This window comes from Globicephala melas, chromosome 14 (assembly GCF_963455315.2).
Source record: "Globicephala melas chromosome 14, mGloMel1.2, whole genome shotgun sequence".
Classification (NCBI taxonomy): domain Eukaryota; kingdom Metazoa; phylum Chordata; class Mammalia; order Artiodactyla; family Delphinidae; genus Globicephala; species Globicephala melas.
The window spans coordinates 66,927,705-66,944,084 of record NC_083327.1 but is presented as its reverse complement, the minus strand read 5'-3'; the positions used below and the strand labels follow the sequence as shown (position 1 = coordinate 66,944,084).

General features: G+C 41.5%; 1 long non-coding RNA gene across 1 annotated transcript; it reads right to left on the bottom strand.

The window, feature by feature from the left end:
- Window positions 1-1,034: 1,034 nt before the first annotated feature.
- Window positions 1,035-4,596, bottom strand: LOC132593378 (uncharacterized). The gene is made up of 2 exons (XR_009558809.1): window positions 3,118-4,596; window positions 1,035-1,615 (listed from the first exon to the last, which is right to left on the bottom strand). It is a non-coding gene; the product is annotated as an uncharacterized lncRNA (long non-coding RNA).
- Between the last annotated feature and the right edge of the window lie 11,784 nt (window positions 4,597-16,380).

The following is a 16,380-nucleotide window of genomic DNA, read 5'->3' as shown; positions in this document are numbered from 1 at the left end:
ACCACTATTAACCTTTTGATGTATATGCCCAGGTGTGTGTGTGTGTGTGCGCACGTGTGTGTGCACATGTGTATACTTTCATTTTGAAAAAATCATACTATCCATATTTTAGAACCAGCTTTTATCATCCTTTGTCATTAGTATTTTTCCATAACGTCAGTTTCAGAGGCTGAATAAGCATATGTATATATATTTTTAATAGCTATAATTACTAAAATTTTTTTTCTTTCTATCAAGTTGAAACTTACCTCTTTATAATTTATATACATTTGTCCTTTCTCTGCCCTCCAGAGCTACATGCAATAAAAAGTGTCATCCTTCTTTTCCACACAGCTCTTCAAATATGTGGAGACTGCTTTCAGATCTCCCTGAGTCTTATTTTTGGGTTTCAATCAGCCTCAGGTTTTCAGGCCTCTTTATGGTTCTCAAGCTCCACTATCATGAAAGCTCTCCTCTGGATTAATTTCAGTATGTCGTTTTGCCCAAAATTGGATACAGTATTTCAGGGAAGATTAAAAGATGACTATCACCTCCTTTTTTTGGTGGAATTTGGAATATTTGTATGTAGCCAGTGTCCTGTTCACTTTTTGAAGTCTCGACTCGTTGTTGACCTACTGTCTTCCATGTCTTACTCTCATACCTGCTGCTCTTGAGTTATCACAATCTCCACCACCACCCTGCTACATCTTCTAATCATGCACTCAGGTTGCTCTTAGCCTGAATGCATAACTTTTTGTATATTCTTTCATTAATCCAACACATACTCATTGAACACTTGTTATGTGCCAGGAACTGCTGGGGTACTAGGGATACAATGGCGTTCTCTGCCCGTCAACAGACTTAGCAATCTGTAATAAAGAAAGGGACAGAGCAAGATGCTACAGAAGCACACAGGAGTCCTTACATGGTCCAAGCCTTGGGTAAGACATTGCTGAAGAAATATGATTTAGGTGAAGACCTGAAGGAAGATTGAGATTCATTCTTGTGAGATTCAGCCCATTTTCCCAGCCCACAGAGATAATTCTGGATCTCAATTTAATTATATTTTTCTTTTTTTTTTTTTGGTGAAGGATAAAAATGGCACCTACATCATCGTATGAATTGTCAAGAAATGGTAAACGTAAGAGAGCCCAGGACAGGTTTTTGTGACACCATAGACCTTTCCCCAGACTTTTCCAGATCTATCTAATTGTGTTTTGCATTAAGAAACTTTTCTCAATGAATCTATTTGCAGTGGGTAAAGAATATGGTTAATATGAATTTACTTAATTTTTCACTTTAGGATTCCTTGCTTAAATCGCTAATGTGTTTAGCCTCCAAAGGCTTGTTTTGGATGGAGTGTGGACATGACATTTCACACAAGCTCCTGATGCTCTGGAAGTGAGCTGTTGATCGCGAGCTCTGGCTTATGAAGCAAATGTCTGCCATTAAAGCTTCTTGGCTCCTTGCGTGGCGTTCCTAGAAGTTGCTCTCAGCTGGATGATGAGCATATGTTAAACTGTGTTTTCCTTCACATACCGCAGGCTTCCTCCATTATTCTTGTCCATGTTTCCATGCTCCTTTTTGCTCTTTTAAATAATCGTGGCTCATCATTCCTCCAAGTCCCACTCTGGCTCTGAAATATCCAAAGGGACCAATTCAGTTCCCAAAGAGTCAAGCATTTGTTTACACCCCAAATACAAACAACTGAGAGACTATATGAATCTTTCATTTTCCAACCTATTTTGACATTGTGGAGACACACATTCATCTTTTCTTGTTCTCACTCACCTTGAGCAACTACCTGGATGGAAAAAATGTAAAGCAATATTTTCTAACAGCAACATTGATTTCTTTTCCTGAATTGTTGCTTCATTTTATCATGTAGATGTGCTTTTGATGCATTGATTGTAAACTCCCAGAAAGACTGGGTGGCTTGCTGTAAAATGTAGTGAGTGCGACCCAGGGCCTGTGGTTACTATCAGTGACCATCTCAATCTCAGGCATGGGCTGGGGACGCAAGAAGGAATCTCTGTCCTTGCAAAGTAAATTGCTGTTGAACATTATATGGCTGATATACTTCTTTGTGTGGAATGGTAATTCTTTTTGAAATTACTTCCAAACTTGGTTTAAATACAGTCTTGCCAAAAAAGCCAGACTGTCCTTCCCCTGTCGGAACTCTGTGCCTTCATTCAGTTAAAGAAGCATTTTTCAGGGACTATCTCTTCTGTTTTGCTGCTGCCATTTGATATTATCTAATGTTTTTCCATGAACTTACTGGAAGATTAGGCTGTTTTCTTTTCGGATTTATGTTGTAATGCCATCATTTATACAAATTCATCGCAGGCCTGTTTTGGGAGTTTTTTAATTTTAGCCATAATGTTACTGAGTTTCTGGGCAGAGAACACCTTTTTTTCTGTCTGGCAGTGAGTCACGGTTTTAACACCTTGAAAGACTTACCAGAGGCTCCTTTCATACACGTGGGTGCACTTTGAAAAAGCATTGGGTTGAACTGGCTGATGCGATATTTAGGGTAGCTCATTGGCAGAGAGCTTAGAGAGCAGAGGTAGAGGGGTATTTTATTGGACATCTCAGGTGAGGTGAAAGTTCGCCTCGATCTCCACTGCCGACTTTGATGACACAAAGAAAGTGTTTCTCCCAGATACCAGGCATGAGGCAGACCCTCAGCAGGAGACAGGAAGACTGTCAGGTTTTCACATTTAGCAAGACATTTTTTTTAATGATACTTTGATGTCATTCTTGGAGCTATCAGACACGTAGGATCACTGAACATTTCTGTGCTCTTCTAAACCTGTGATGTACAAACTAGCAACTATTTTCAGGTCACATTTTTTTAGCACAGGGTGCTACATTTTATTTTCATCTTAGCAATGACTGAGTCCTCTTGCACATTACTGAATGTTTTACTCATTTAGGAAAATAACTCTGGCTGGTCAAAAATACTCATTGAAGTGTTCAAGTGTGATATTTATTGATTCTCTAATATTTCACAAGTGCTCTGTTGAAACATTAGATTAAAGTGCTACGAGCAATTAATAAATTCTTTGCAAAATTTATTTATTCACCCATTTATCTATTCATTATAGAACAAATACTTATTGAAAAGTTGTTCTGTACCTGACATTGACGATATAAAGATGAACAAGACACTGGTTTGCCTTCAGTGAGTTCACAATCTACTGGTACATGCAGGAATGTCAGAAGAAAATTACATTCAGTGTGAAGACTATCACTCTAGAGGGGAAAAGAAGGTGATTGGGGAATCACAGAAAGGGTTCATTTTATTGTTTATAGGGGAGGAGGCAGAGGACCAGGGAGGACTCCGAGAACTAGCTACATGCACACAGCCTTCTGGGAAATGCTAATGTAACTGGTGAGACCACAGTACCCCACCCAGAACAGCAGGCATCAGTTTGACACAGGATCTGATTACGCGCTAACTGTGGGACACAGGGCATTGGTGCTGTGGGACTGCAGGGGAGATGGTGGTCCATGAAGGTGGGAGTCATCATGAAAGCCTCCACGCTGGAGCTTATGTTGAGCATTAAAGACGGTTAGCATTTTGATAGGCTTTTCACTTGTATATCTCATATAGGACAATCCAAAACAAGAACACTACCTATTGTAGGGGATGGAGGTACCATATATGTTTCCTGGAGATTATAGAGTATATGATACAAAGCCGATTTCTTCTTAAGTGATAAACCCTCAGGTAGGGTTGGGGGAGTCTACATGCACCACAAACAGATGCCTCCTAAGGTTGAAACTGAACAAATATTTATAGTGAAAGTAACAGAACTGTCACAGTTCTGTTTTGAAGGGAACAAACGTGGGGATGCATTGTAAGGAAATGCTGAGAACGGGTCCGTTTCTCAGCAGAAACAAGAAGTAGCCTTTCACAGTTTTACAATTATTTATATGTTTTTGTTGATCACATGAAAAGCACAAGATGGAAATTCAGGAATGTTGAGATGATATATAACTTTCTGGGAAGGGAATTTAAGGATCTCTAGTTCACTGAAGGGGGCAAGGGATGTGATGATAGAGAAATGGAACACGGGCTGCAGTACTCACGGACCATACATCTGCGCCGCAGGTAGTGAACAGATGAAACGAATTAAAATCATGTTTCTACTACTCATTTCAACCCACTTGCATAATTCTGAGCCAACTTCTGAAAGGAGGCTTAGCTGAGCTTCCTCTTCTGTAATTCCTGATAAACGGCGATATGCTGGTTGCATACAGATAACTGAGTTCTGAAGACATGAACTAAAGAAGACAAGAACTAAAGAAGACAAATCCCTGACAGCCAAGAGAGTATAATGGGGACTAAGCTGGGTTAAAGCAATTAAACCAGAAAATCCTTGTGACCAGAAAGTTCATGGTTTTACTCACAGCTGCTATCTTTCTGGGGCCATTGGCTGGTGAGATTCAGGAAGTACCTTGGAGTAATGGCTTCCGCTTAGTGGGGAAGAATTCTTTAGGCAGAGCTCGTTCAGATGTTCTTTTCTCTCCAAAAGTCAGGGTGATCTGTCAAAGCCCTTCTATGGCTTGGGACAAAGAAGAGAAGGTATTCTGTAGCAGGCAAGTGGCAGCAATCCCTCCCAAGCTGTAGAGTGGGCCCTGGAGACGAGCCATGCTTTCCACAGTTCTTGAATTTGCATGAGTCTATGCATTCACAAGTAGGAATCGAAATAGCTAGAGTTATATAAAGACAACTGATGCAGACTCTGAACTTTAATGTGTGAATATCGTGAAATCAGAGAAGACACTAAGAATTCTCCAAATCAGTCTATAAAGAAGGTCACATACAGACTGGTACAGAATATTAGGAGGATTTTTGCCCTGTTCTGAACAAGGCTTACAAAAGGAAGACAAGGACAGGGCAATGATAGAAATACTTGCCTTCCAGGTATCCGGCTAAGTGTTTTATCAATACTTTAGTGAGGAAATTTTGGAGGTAATACAACAAACCACCCTATATCAGTATGTTAGTTGTTGTAACTCAGAATTTTTCAGCATAATATTAATAAATTATATATTTTATGTTTATAACATCAGTTCACGATCTATCTATCTGTCTATCTATCTAATTTAAATAAAAGTAATCCTATCTGAACCAGCTACAGAAAGATATTCTAACTAGGTGGGTCCACCTGATATTGGCAAAGACAATAAACAGCAGACTTCACTAAATGGTTCCCGAACAAGGCAAGTTCCTCACTGGGTGTGCCAGATGGACGGCTACAGGTTTATGCTTGTTACATAGATCCATGGAATGTTTGAGAGCTGGAACAGACCCCAAGTCCAATGCCCTTCTTTGTATAGGCAAAGATGCTGCAGGCCAAGGGGACTTCCTGAGGAACGGAATTTCACCCCCAGGACTCGAACCCTGGGCCTCAGCTCCCAGTTGGGAGTACACCAAACAGTCTTGAAACAAAGAAAGGGGAATCAATGTTGATGTCCAGTAGGAAGATACTGTGAAATATAAGCATTTTGATCCGCTCTCCAAGGAATGACATTTCCCAACTTGATAAACATATCCTGGATATTAAACAACCATGACAAAGAAGCCAGCAGAGAACTTATTTAGAAGTTCTCTTGCTCTTTTCGTTTACTCTGACTACCAGAAAGAGTGTATATCTCTTCAGTTACTCCTCTTTTCTTTCCTCAGCATGGCTGGGAAACAACGAATTTGAGAAGGCTGATGGTGAGAGCGCTGAGGGAATGGGGCGGTGCAGGGAACTGGGTGGTGGCGGCTGACGTGTCCCATTGTCTAGGTGGGCACAGCCGTGGCCTGACCAATCAATCAGCACTCAGGAGGAGCTGGAGGAGCTGGAGTTCCTCCTGCCTGTCTTTCTAATCAGAAGTAAATCCTACTAGACTGTACGAGTTCTCATCATAAAACATGGGGAAGTCCACTTTTATTTATTATGAGAAAATAAATACCACTTTCTCTTTTGAGCAAATATGAGTATTTCTAAAAACACATCAGCAACACCTTTTAGAAGAGTTTTGAGCTTATAGGGATGGAAACACCTAGGGTGGAAATCCCTTACTGGGAGCGAGTTTATGAGATGCAACCTCGTTGCTTAAGAGCTTAAGGAAAAGTCTTGGGAATTCCAAGCTGTCAAACATCTCAGGACGAGGAGTGAAACACAGAGGGAAACATAAGGAGAGATGTCTGGGAACTCGTGGATGGTCACACTGCAACTAACCAGGTTCCCCCGAGTCTGCAGAGACTTCCTGCTCCCTCTACAATCCAACACTGTTCCTTAAAGGAAATATTCAAGTTGAGAGATATTCAGATTTAAAGAAGTTGTGTAGTGTTGTGTGGGGAAGATAGACCAAGGGCAGGAGATGGACCTGAGAGGCGCAACAGGATTCAGGTTGGAGAACCAGCATCCAAGCAGATGTCTGTGCTCACCTACTGTGTTTGAAGATTCTGGAGCACAGCAAGCATTTCCTGCCTTAGTGCATTTGCATCTGTTCCCTCTTACTGGAAGACTCTTCCCCTAGCTCTTTACAGAGAGACTCTTCTGGCTGTATCATCCTTGTTCCCTGAAGTCCTACTCTTCTTTTAGAGGATGCCATTCACATCTTTAATAACATGAATCACAGTCTACGCTTTGATTTTATTGCAGTCATTCCACAAGTACTCGTGAGCACCTATTCTATCTCAGGCACGTTCTATGCATGGGGAATAAGGCAGAAAGGAAAGTGGCAAAAGACCCCTGATCCCTGGGCTCACCTTCCGGGGTGGGGCGCTACCAAGAGCCCACACTTAGGTAAGGCTTTCCCTGTGCCAGGCCCTGCCCTTGGTCCTGGCACAGCAATTCATTTACCCTGCACCGAATCTCAGAGGTGGGCACTTTTAATACCTTCCTTAAGCAGACGAGGAAATGGTGGCATAAGAAGGTTAAGACAGTTTGCCTTGGGTCACACAGTTTGTTCATCATTCCTTGGTTTAAGGACAGATCTTTGCTTATGATCTGTCTTTCCCAGTGAAATATAAGCTCCATGAAGTTAGGGACCATCAGTGTCTTGTTCCCTGGTGTATCCTCAGCATCTGGTACATAGGAGGTGTTTATAAATACTTACAGAACGAACGAAAGAAAAAGAAGTGTCCTTACAAATACCCATTAGGACCGTCTGGGCTATTTTGGTAAAAAGGCTGCACATTTAAGAAAATGCTATTTCCATCCCTGTTGGCTGTATGATGGCAAAATCGGGCCATCTTCATCCTTGCCTTCTACCACATAGAAATGCATTTATTGTACAGCCATGTTAGACTACTGTATGCTTGTCGGTTAATACTGAAACTGAAGTTTAAATTTTTCCTTTATTACTGCCTCTTTTCTCCCCTATTTATTGGTGCTGCTGGGTTTAGTCTTCAGGAAGCCAAGCTGAGTTCCTGAAATGAAAACCACCTTCCCTCAGCTTGGATTTGGGCTGCATGACTCAGGGGCTGGCTCCGACACCCTGCCATCAGAACTCAAAAACCAGAAGTTTGGAAGAGGCTTTATTCTGGTATCTAAGTAAGAAGGAAATACCTGGTGCATCTTGTCAGCCTTGAAGAGGAAAAAGAGAGTAATCAGCATAATAAAAGGGTGGCATCCTGGGTGAAGCCGAGGCTGTTTACAAGCATGTGTCTTGTGCACACTTGGCTTTGCACCGTGGGGCAGGATGTTCATGGTAGCTCCATGGAAGCTGCTCTCTGTTGTTTGTGAACTTTGATACCTTCGAGCTGCTTTGGAGTTGCTGATAATTATTAGGATTCCAAATCAGTGAATTAATGGAATTCACGCATGATGGAACATAATCAAGAAGAGGCTAAAAATTGTTTGAGAATAACACCAACTAAACCAAAAGGAAAAGTCTCCATAACTGGTGTATTTATGGAAAGGTTTCTCAGCAAGTGGACAGAAGATGTTAATGACCACGATAATAGGCGTGCTGCTATGATTGTCCGACACTGGGCTAAACCTTTAGAGACATCTCTTTTTTTTTTTTTACAGTATTTCTTGTTGTAAAGAGGATGATCCTTGTTTCACACTTCAGTAGGCTCACTCAGCCTGTCGAGATGAAGTTGGGATCCAAACCTGGTTCTGATTGACTCCAGGGCTTACTTAGGGCTTAAACCACCATGTCGTGTATTTTTGAGGATGCTCTTCAGGGCCTCAGGGAAAGGAGAGGGGGTGGGAATGGTGACCTCTTATTCCAGGTACCTTCCTTTTCACCTGCTTGGTCTGGCATGTGGACCTTACTAAGACATTGGGCTGGAGAGGAAGATCTTCTGGGATTTTTAAGATGTTCTCCCTGGCCTGCCCTGCCACCCTGCATCCTAGAGAGTCATTTGGTACATTTGGGAGAGGAGTCAAGAGAGAGGGGGGACCCATTTACTCCTCACGAGTATTTTGCAAGAAGGTGTTAACTACCCATTTTACGGAGAGAACACTAAGATGCAAGGCAGAGATTAATTTGCACAGTGTCACATAGCTTCTCAATGGTAGAATTCCTATTTGAGCCCCAGTTTTTCTCAGTCAAAAGCTTTGTTCCTTCCAAGACTAAATCGAGTCCCTTTCCCATGGAGGTTTCTCTTCTCGTGTCTGGGTGACTGGCGTGGGTGCTTCTTCCTCAGGGGAGGGACACAGGGTGAAGCCAGAGACCCCACTGCCCTGCAGTTTCTTCCACGTCATCCCCTCAGTGAGGCCTCTCATTCCATGTCTGGTTATTTGTGGAGGGATTGTTTATTGAGTTGTTGACTCTTATTTTGTTCTTGGGGCCAGGTCTCTGTGTTCCCTCATCTTGGAAAGGTGTGTGATACAGGGAGGAAAGCAGGAGTTACGAGGCAAAGAAGGCAATTCTTCTTCTTCGATGCTTAGTGTTCATTGGTGAAGACTCGGGCTTGTCACACTGGATGCTCCTGGAAGAGGAGTGGGCAGATGAATTATACTGCTCGGGGTTCAAAAGAAAGAATTGACTGGGCTGGAAAGGAGGAAAGGAAACTGGGGGCCCAAGAAAGTGTCAGATACTTCTCTCCATCACACACTTAGACACAGAGCCCGAGAAGGGGGGGATTTCTCCGGGGTATGGGGGTGAGGTGGGTGGACATATGACCTGAGCCCCTGGGAGTGTAGGCTTGGCTTGCACCTGAGGGATTCCTTGCCTCTGGGGGACGTCTCGGGGCTGGGAAGCAAGCATCTCAGTGATGACCACATATGGACAGAAGACCAGGGCTTTCTAGCATTGTCTAATCCATAAGATTACAGGGAACTTTGCGTGACTGGGGAGGTGGAACTAAAGCCCCAGTAATGACAGTGATTGAATTTCTCACAGCCTCAGAGAAAAGTGAACTTGGAGCAGATTAAGACAAGAAATAAATGTGATATTTCTTGCACTCTAATTTTGTGGACCAAATTTTTTATCCACTACAGATCCATTTCTTTGCCTGAAGAAAAATTTTTCTTGTAGTTAAACGGACAAATATTCCTGGAAGAAGTTGTATTTATAATCTAGTGTTCCCACCTTGCTAAGGATAAAAATCTCATCCTCAATTGTCACAACAGTGTCTCTTCCCAAACCTTGGCTTTGAGGAAGGCATGATGAGTTGACAAAATTCCATATGGCGGAAGGGATTCTTCAGTGCGATCTCTTCACTGTATAGGGAATTTGAAAGCAGAAAGGAGCAATAGCAAGAGCCTTTAAAGAAAAAAGGTAAATAAAAGTTTTCCTTAAAGGTAAATACTCCTGTTTAGTGATCCTTTGATACGGCACTCAACCTTCTCACCTGCTGACCACTGATGGAAATATGGACTGTGTCCCTTCCTCTTTTCCTCTATCTATCCTGTTGTTCTTTCCCTATCCTCTTTCCTCTTCCTTTCTTATTTCATCATTCTTCTCTCTACTACCATTTTTTTTTCCGTGCTCCCCGTGAATGCTCCAGCCTCATTTGGAATTTCAGCCAGTTAATATGATAGATGTATTGCTTGATCAACTAATGTATGGATGAGAAATGGGAGAAATGCAGGGAGGGGTTAGAATAAGGTTAGCACATCACGATCCTCTCTCTAGAGGGGATTGCACAACGTTGCTGAGATTTCTCACAGACCAGGTAAAGCAGGAAGCAAGAAGTAGAAATCTGTGACTTGCCTCAGTGTTCCCAAGACGAGAAGAAATTGGTGCCTTGGGAGAAGAACATCTAGTGCAGGCGCTGAGACCAGGGAGAAATTGCATTTTGGTGTTTACAGCATTGAGTGCACTCCAGGAAAATTTTGTGGAGTTTTGAAAAGGAAACAATTATGACATTGACTTCTTAATAGAGGGGACAGAATTCTTACTATCAAGTCCCAGCATTTTCCGAGTTCTCCTGGCATGGAGATGAATGCGAAGTCACCTGTGGGCTTCCAAGCAGAGGCACAATAGACCATAGCGGTGTGCTAAATTCTACAAGAGCTGTTTGCTTTTTCATGGCAGTCAAAAGGTCATTTAATGCCAGGACTTATTTGGATATGAAATAGTCATTTTGAAAATGTTCAGGTGAAGAAATAATGCCCTAACTCTCAACATGTGACTAATCCTTTGAGAAAGGTAATATTAACTTGCAGCATGTGATTCCAAGCAGAGCCAAGCCGTGGAGTGTCTGCTGGTTTCCTAACCATTCTTAAATTAAGGCGCTGCAATCTGTTACATAAATCTCTATTTTCTTATTTTAGGTTCAGCCAGCATTTTGCTAGTGAATAAATCAGACAGCCCAGATGTCATTTCTCCCTGACTAGATATAAATCACAACCAAAAGGCTCGCTAGGTTTGCCAAAAGTGCTTCATATGTCAACGAAATCTATCGTTACTGCCCCAGGATTCTCGCCTCCCCCCCAAAGGAATAAAGAGATCATTTGCCATCAGTACAGCATCAAAGAATATTAAATTCCCCTGTTGAGTAATGAAATTCTCTCCCTGATGTTTTACGGTATATAAATGGACAAGATACATCCCTTTCCCAGTTGACGTGGAGAGGCTTCTAGAGTTGCTTGTTTTCTCCTTAGAGATGACCTAACGGAGCCTTGTTGATGAGGATCCACCACTTCACAGGACCAGAAGAAGATATGGAGTTCCTTACCAATTCATTTCTTTAGGTGCTGTATTGGTCAGCGTGCTGTATTACTGTAAGAGACACCTTAAAATCTCAGTGTGTTACCCCAGAGAAGATGTCTTTCTTATTCACAACACACATCCAATACGGATACTCTGTTGCCCTCACTCCCACCAGTGGTTCTGTCATCACCTGGAGCCTCCTGAGATAGCTTCCCTAATCCTCTGCAGCTGGCTGGCCTGGAAGAAAAGGGAAGGAGAATGTGCAGTTTTATTGGAGAAGTTTCATGGGTCAAGACTGAAGGTGGTGAACACCACTGCCCCATTCCATCCCCTAGAACGTAGTCTAATGGTCACTTTCAAATGCAAGGGAGATGGTGAATGTAGGGTATTTCTGAGCACAGCAGGAGAAATGAGATTGTGAATATGTGGTCATCTCCACCACTGATGCCAGACTCCTTCCCTGTCCTTCCCTTCCTTCCTTCCTTCCTTCCTTCCTTCCTTTGCAGAATCTATGGTGTTCTAGTTGCTTTGGTGACAGGTTTCCATGTTCTACCCCTCCTTGATGGTACCTTAAGTGGTCTGGGTACCACTTCTGTACTGGGAAACCTAACTCAGTGTTGGATGGATGGTCTGGAAGGAGATTCAGAAACAAGTGCTTTAAAAAAATTATTTTTAATCATTAAGAACTAAAAGGGTAAAAATGAATAAAATATGGCTGACACATATATATCTTCAGTATATTATTTTCCACAGAAAAGCTGCAAAACTCCTGACATGGCCTGACATCATAGAAGTGAAATATTTCCAAAATGAATTGAGCCCAAATATTTTATATATGGTGGAAGCTCTATCTAGTCTAATTCAATATTTAGCAGTATTTATAATGAATAACAAGCAGTAACATTTTAAGTTCAAATTTCCTACTTTAAAAATAATTTTTCAAGTTAGTGAAGGACGGATTTCTACTCTCCATCTTTACCTACCACTGGTGATAAAGGGTACCTTCCTGATAGTGATTCAATTATAGCAACTTAGAAATTTAAATTTTAGAAAGAAAGAAACATTCATTTCATTGATAGCTAATCTCTGGCTCACTACACAGGGGGGAAGGGAGGGGGCTGAATGGTCATGGGGAGGAAGCTAAGAACAGTTAAACTTCTTTTAATTAACAGTATTTTATTCAGTAGATTACATAAGTACTTTTTAAAAATTGGGCAACTTATCAGTGTTTTTCTCATAAGAATTTTAGTGAAGAAATTAATGCATTGGTAAAGACTGCTAAAAGAGACAGAAGGAATTAAGAAAGGATAGCACATAAATTGAAGAAACGTTGGCTTAAGGCACAGAATAAAATTTTATTCAAAGCACAGTTCAGCTATTTCTTTCTGAAAATTAAAAATTTTTATTTTAGTTTATTTAAAAAATGTCTCCCTTATGGGTGAACCAATAAGGTAAAAGAGAATTGTAATAACTTTTCATTTCTGCTTTTCAAGGAGTAATTCATTTTGCTTTATTCACTTGAGAGACTGAAGCCATTTTACTGTTGAATTTTATAAAGCTTGCGTGAACAAGTTCTGTTCACCTATAAGCCCAAGTTGACATGGTTGTAATCTTCCTTTTCTCACTGGCTGCTTCATTTACCATAGAGAAATCCTTTCTTCAGCATTATTTTCTCCCTAGAATGTAAGCTTCTTTAGGACAAATTCTTGGCTTATTCATCACTGTATTCCCAGCAACTAAAACAATATCTGACACATACAGAGCCCTCAGTAAGTGCTTGTTGAAGATTTGGGTTGATACAAGTGCAAGCAAGGTGCCTTTAGTCCCCTTTTATTGTGCCATAATGTCCTGGTTGTTAATCTGAAGATGAATTAGATCATTTTGTGAACTCCATTGGCACTGTATTGAAAGTTTATTCACTTACTCTTTCACTCATTCATTCATTGATGTATTTTGTGTTTATGGCACTAAGATGGACATTGAGGACCGCAAGGATTTATAGGATGCAGCCGTTACTAAGCACTAAATTCACTGAAGATTAAAAAGCCTATTCAGGGCTTCCCTGGTGGCGCAGTGGTTGAGAGTCCGCCTGCCGATGCAGGGGACATGGGTTCATGCCCCGGTCCGGGAGGATCCCACATGCCGCGGAGCGGCTGGGCCCGTGAGCCACGGCCGCTGAGCCTGTGTGTCCGGAGCCTGTGCTCCATGACGGGAGAGGCCACGGCAGTGAGAGGCCCGCGTATCGCAAAAAAAGAAAGAAAAAAAAAAAAGCCTATTCAAACTCAGGTGATACGATGACAAACATAATGTATTTGAACAGCCCAAGGCGGAATGTAGCCTTTCTTAGGAATGCTCTTTTATGAGGTATCATTACTTTGTTCTTTTAAAAGCTTCTGTTCATCTTGAAAAGCTAGGGACTCATAAATTTCTGCAACTGGATTGGCAACTCCTTAGGGGCAGAAATAATATCTTTACTTGTATCTCCTATAAAGGGCAGAGTCTTTCTTTTAATTGGAAATCAATAAATATATGTTGGATGATTTAGTTATACTACTAAAAACACACTAACCTGCTATAGAGATTTAAAGTGGTAATAATGATTCTAGTTTGTCTTCCATATAGAGCAGGGATGGAGATATCTTGCCTTATGAAAACTGACTCTATTGGGTAGCCCTAAGATCTTTACAGAAAGGATATATTGCAGAGATTGTTATAGTTCTAAAGTGATGATGAGTAGATGTCTCCATGAATCTTTCCTGTGGGGTGCATACAAATTCATTTCCCTGGACTTGTATATGAATAAACTGTGTCCAATTTGCATTGAGAAACCCACTACAAAGGAAATTACCCTACAGTTTGCAAGGCAGCGATAGAGACACAGATGTAGAGAACAAACATATGGACACCAAGGGGGGAATGCAGGGGTGGGTGGTGGGTGGGTGTTGGGGGTGGTGGGATGAATTGGGAGATTGGCATTGACATATATACACTAATATGTATAAAATAGATAACTAATAAGAGCCTGCTGTATAGAAAAATAAATAAAATAAAACAAAAAACCAAAAAAACAACAAAAAAGGAAATTACCCTATGGATAAAAGATGTGAGGAAGATGTTTTCCGAATGGATTGAATTTCTAGTGTTTGTCTTGTGTTATCTGAAGAAAGCAATACCTTCCTTCATCCTTTTAATACACGACAAGAAATTTGACAGGGGTTGGGAAATGATAGCCAAATTTTATTCAGCCTTCTGCCTTCCCAACAGTAAAATCCTAATTAAATAAGTATTAGATCCAGGATAGACTAAAGCGTGAGATAGAATAAAAGAAGACACTTGCAATAACATAATGAGAAAAGTATTTTTAAACCGAATTAGCACTGTTTGAAAAATGAGGCAAACTTGATTCTTTCAAATGTAGGGCTCTCAAGAGGTGAAATTTTGTACACACAGCACAGATGTGTGCTGACAGATATTCAGAAAAGAGGGAAGATCATGCTGTGGAAAAACTGACATGAGTTGGTCATATAAATCTTTGGAACAATCACAGATGAGTCATGGCAAATTCTTACAAAGAATGCATTTTAATAAAAAATGTATGATTTATCTAAGGTGTCTCAATTTTTAAAAATTGTACTGATTAGCAAGAAAGAGAGGGAGGTGATGTGAATTCAGTTTTTTTCAAATCAAAAGGGAAGCAAAGAGGGGAAAAGAGTCAGTCTCTGTAAATGTCTTTTCAGTGGAATCTGGAAAAACCAGCTAGCCATTTCTTTCACTTTAGGGTCTCTCAAAATCATAAATTCTTGGAGGCCTGAAACTGATTTTCTCTATGGATATCCTTGTTTCTAATATAGGTTATAAAAAAGATAAGTTGTAAGAGAGAGAAGAGTTAAGTTGCTGAGTTTGTTTAAATGTGGGTGGCTGGCTCTAAGAATTCATCCGGGACCTATGCTCACTCTGTCTTCTTGTTCGGTTATCCTCACCATGTGGCTTCCATCTTGTGATATGTCCACACTTCAAGCCAGCAGAGCAGAGAGCATACCCCTTCTTTCTTATTTAGTTATTTGGATTCCTTTTTGTTTTTTGGCCACACTGCACAGCCAGGCCCAGCAGTGAGAGCACCGAGTCCTGACTACTGGACCGCCAGGGAATTCCCATATACCCCTTCTGTTTTTTGTTGTTGTTTTTTGTTTTTGTTTGTTTATTTTTAATAAATTTATTTATTTATTTATTTTTATTTTTGGCTGTGTTGGGTCTTTGTTGCTGTGCGTGGGCTTTCTCTAGTTGCGGCGAGCAGGGGTCACTCCCCGTTGCAGTGCGCAGGCCTCTCACTGTCATGACCTCTCTTTGTTGCACAGCACAGGCCCCAGGTGCGCAGGCTTCAGTAGTTGTGGCACGTGGGCTCAGTAGTTGTGGCTCGCGGGCTCTAGAGCCCAAGCTCAGCAGTTGTGGCACATGGGCCTAGCTGCTCTGCGGCATGTGGGATCCTCCCAGACCAGGGCTCGAACCTGCGTCCCCTCGTTGGCAGGTGGATGGCAGTGAAACCTCTGGTACTTCCTGAGAGATGGCAGGAATATGGGTCCATTCCCCACCTTAACCTGGAACCACTGACTGCCTAGCTGATGCCACCAGGCTATAAATGGTTGCCAGGCTAGGGCTGGGGCTCTTGCTCTGCTAGGAGTTTCCTACTTTACCCAAGGTCCCTGTGGCACTGTTACCCTCAGAGAGGTCATAAAGTATCTGGGCCCTTTTCAGCAAGTGATTCTGGCCAGCCAGAGCAGAACTCTCTCTGTATAACTACCTGCTTATGTTAATTAAATTTAACACATGAGTTATGCATGGTAGGTCCTAGAAATATGAGTGAAACACAATCTGTGTCCACAAAAATCTTACAATCCATGTAGAAGCCAAGCCCAATAAAAATAACATTACAAGGGAGAATAAATTAAGTGCCCAAAGAGGTGAAAGGCAGTAATGTCATATCTGTGGAGGAAGCAAGTGTCCTATCAATGCACTTTGAATGAATTATGGCAAAGCTATATCATATGAGTAATTAATTGAATAATACATGCTCTAACTGAAAGGGAGGGGGCAAGAAACAAAACAACTAAATTAGGGCAAGGCCATTTCCATCTGCCCTTCTAGTTAATGAGAATGCATCCTGGAGCGAGCGGGAGATGGGAGCTATGAATCTGCCCTTTCCTCGGTAGCCTCAGTCCTCTTGGGCGGTCGAAGTTTGCAACGACAAATCCGATATTGGACTTTAAATGTGATTTGAGGAGTTACACA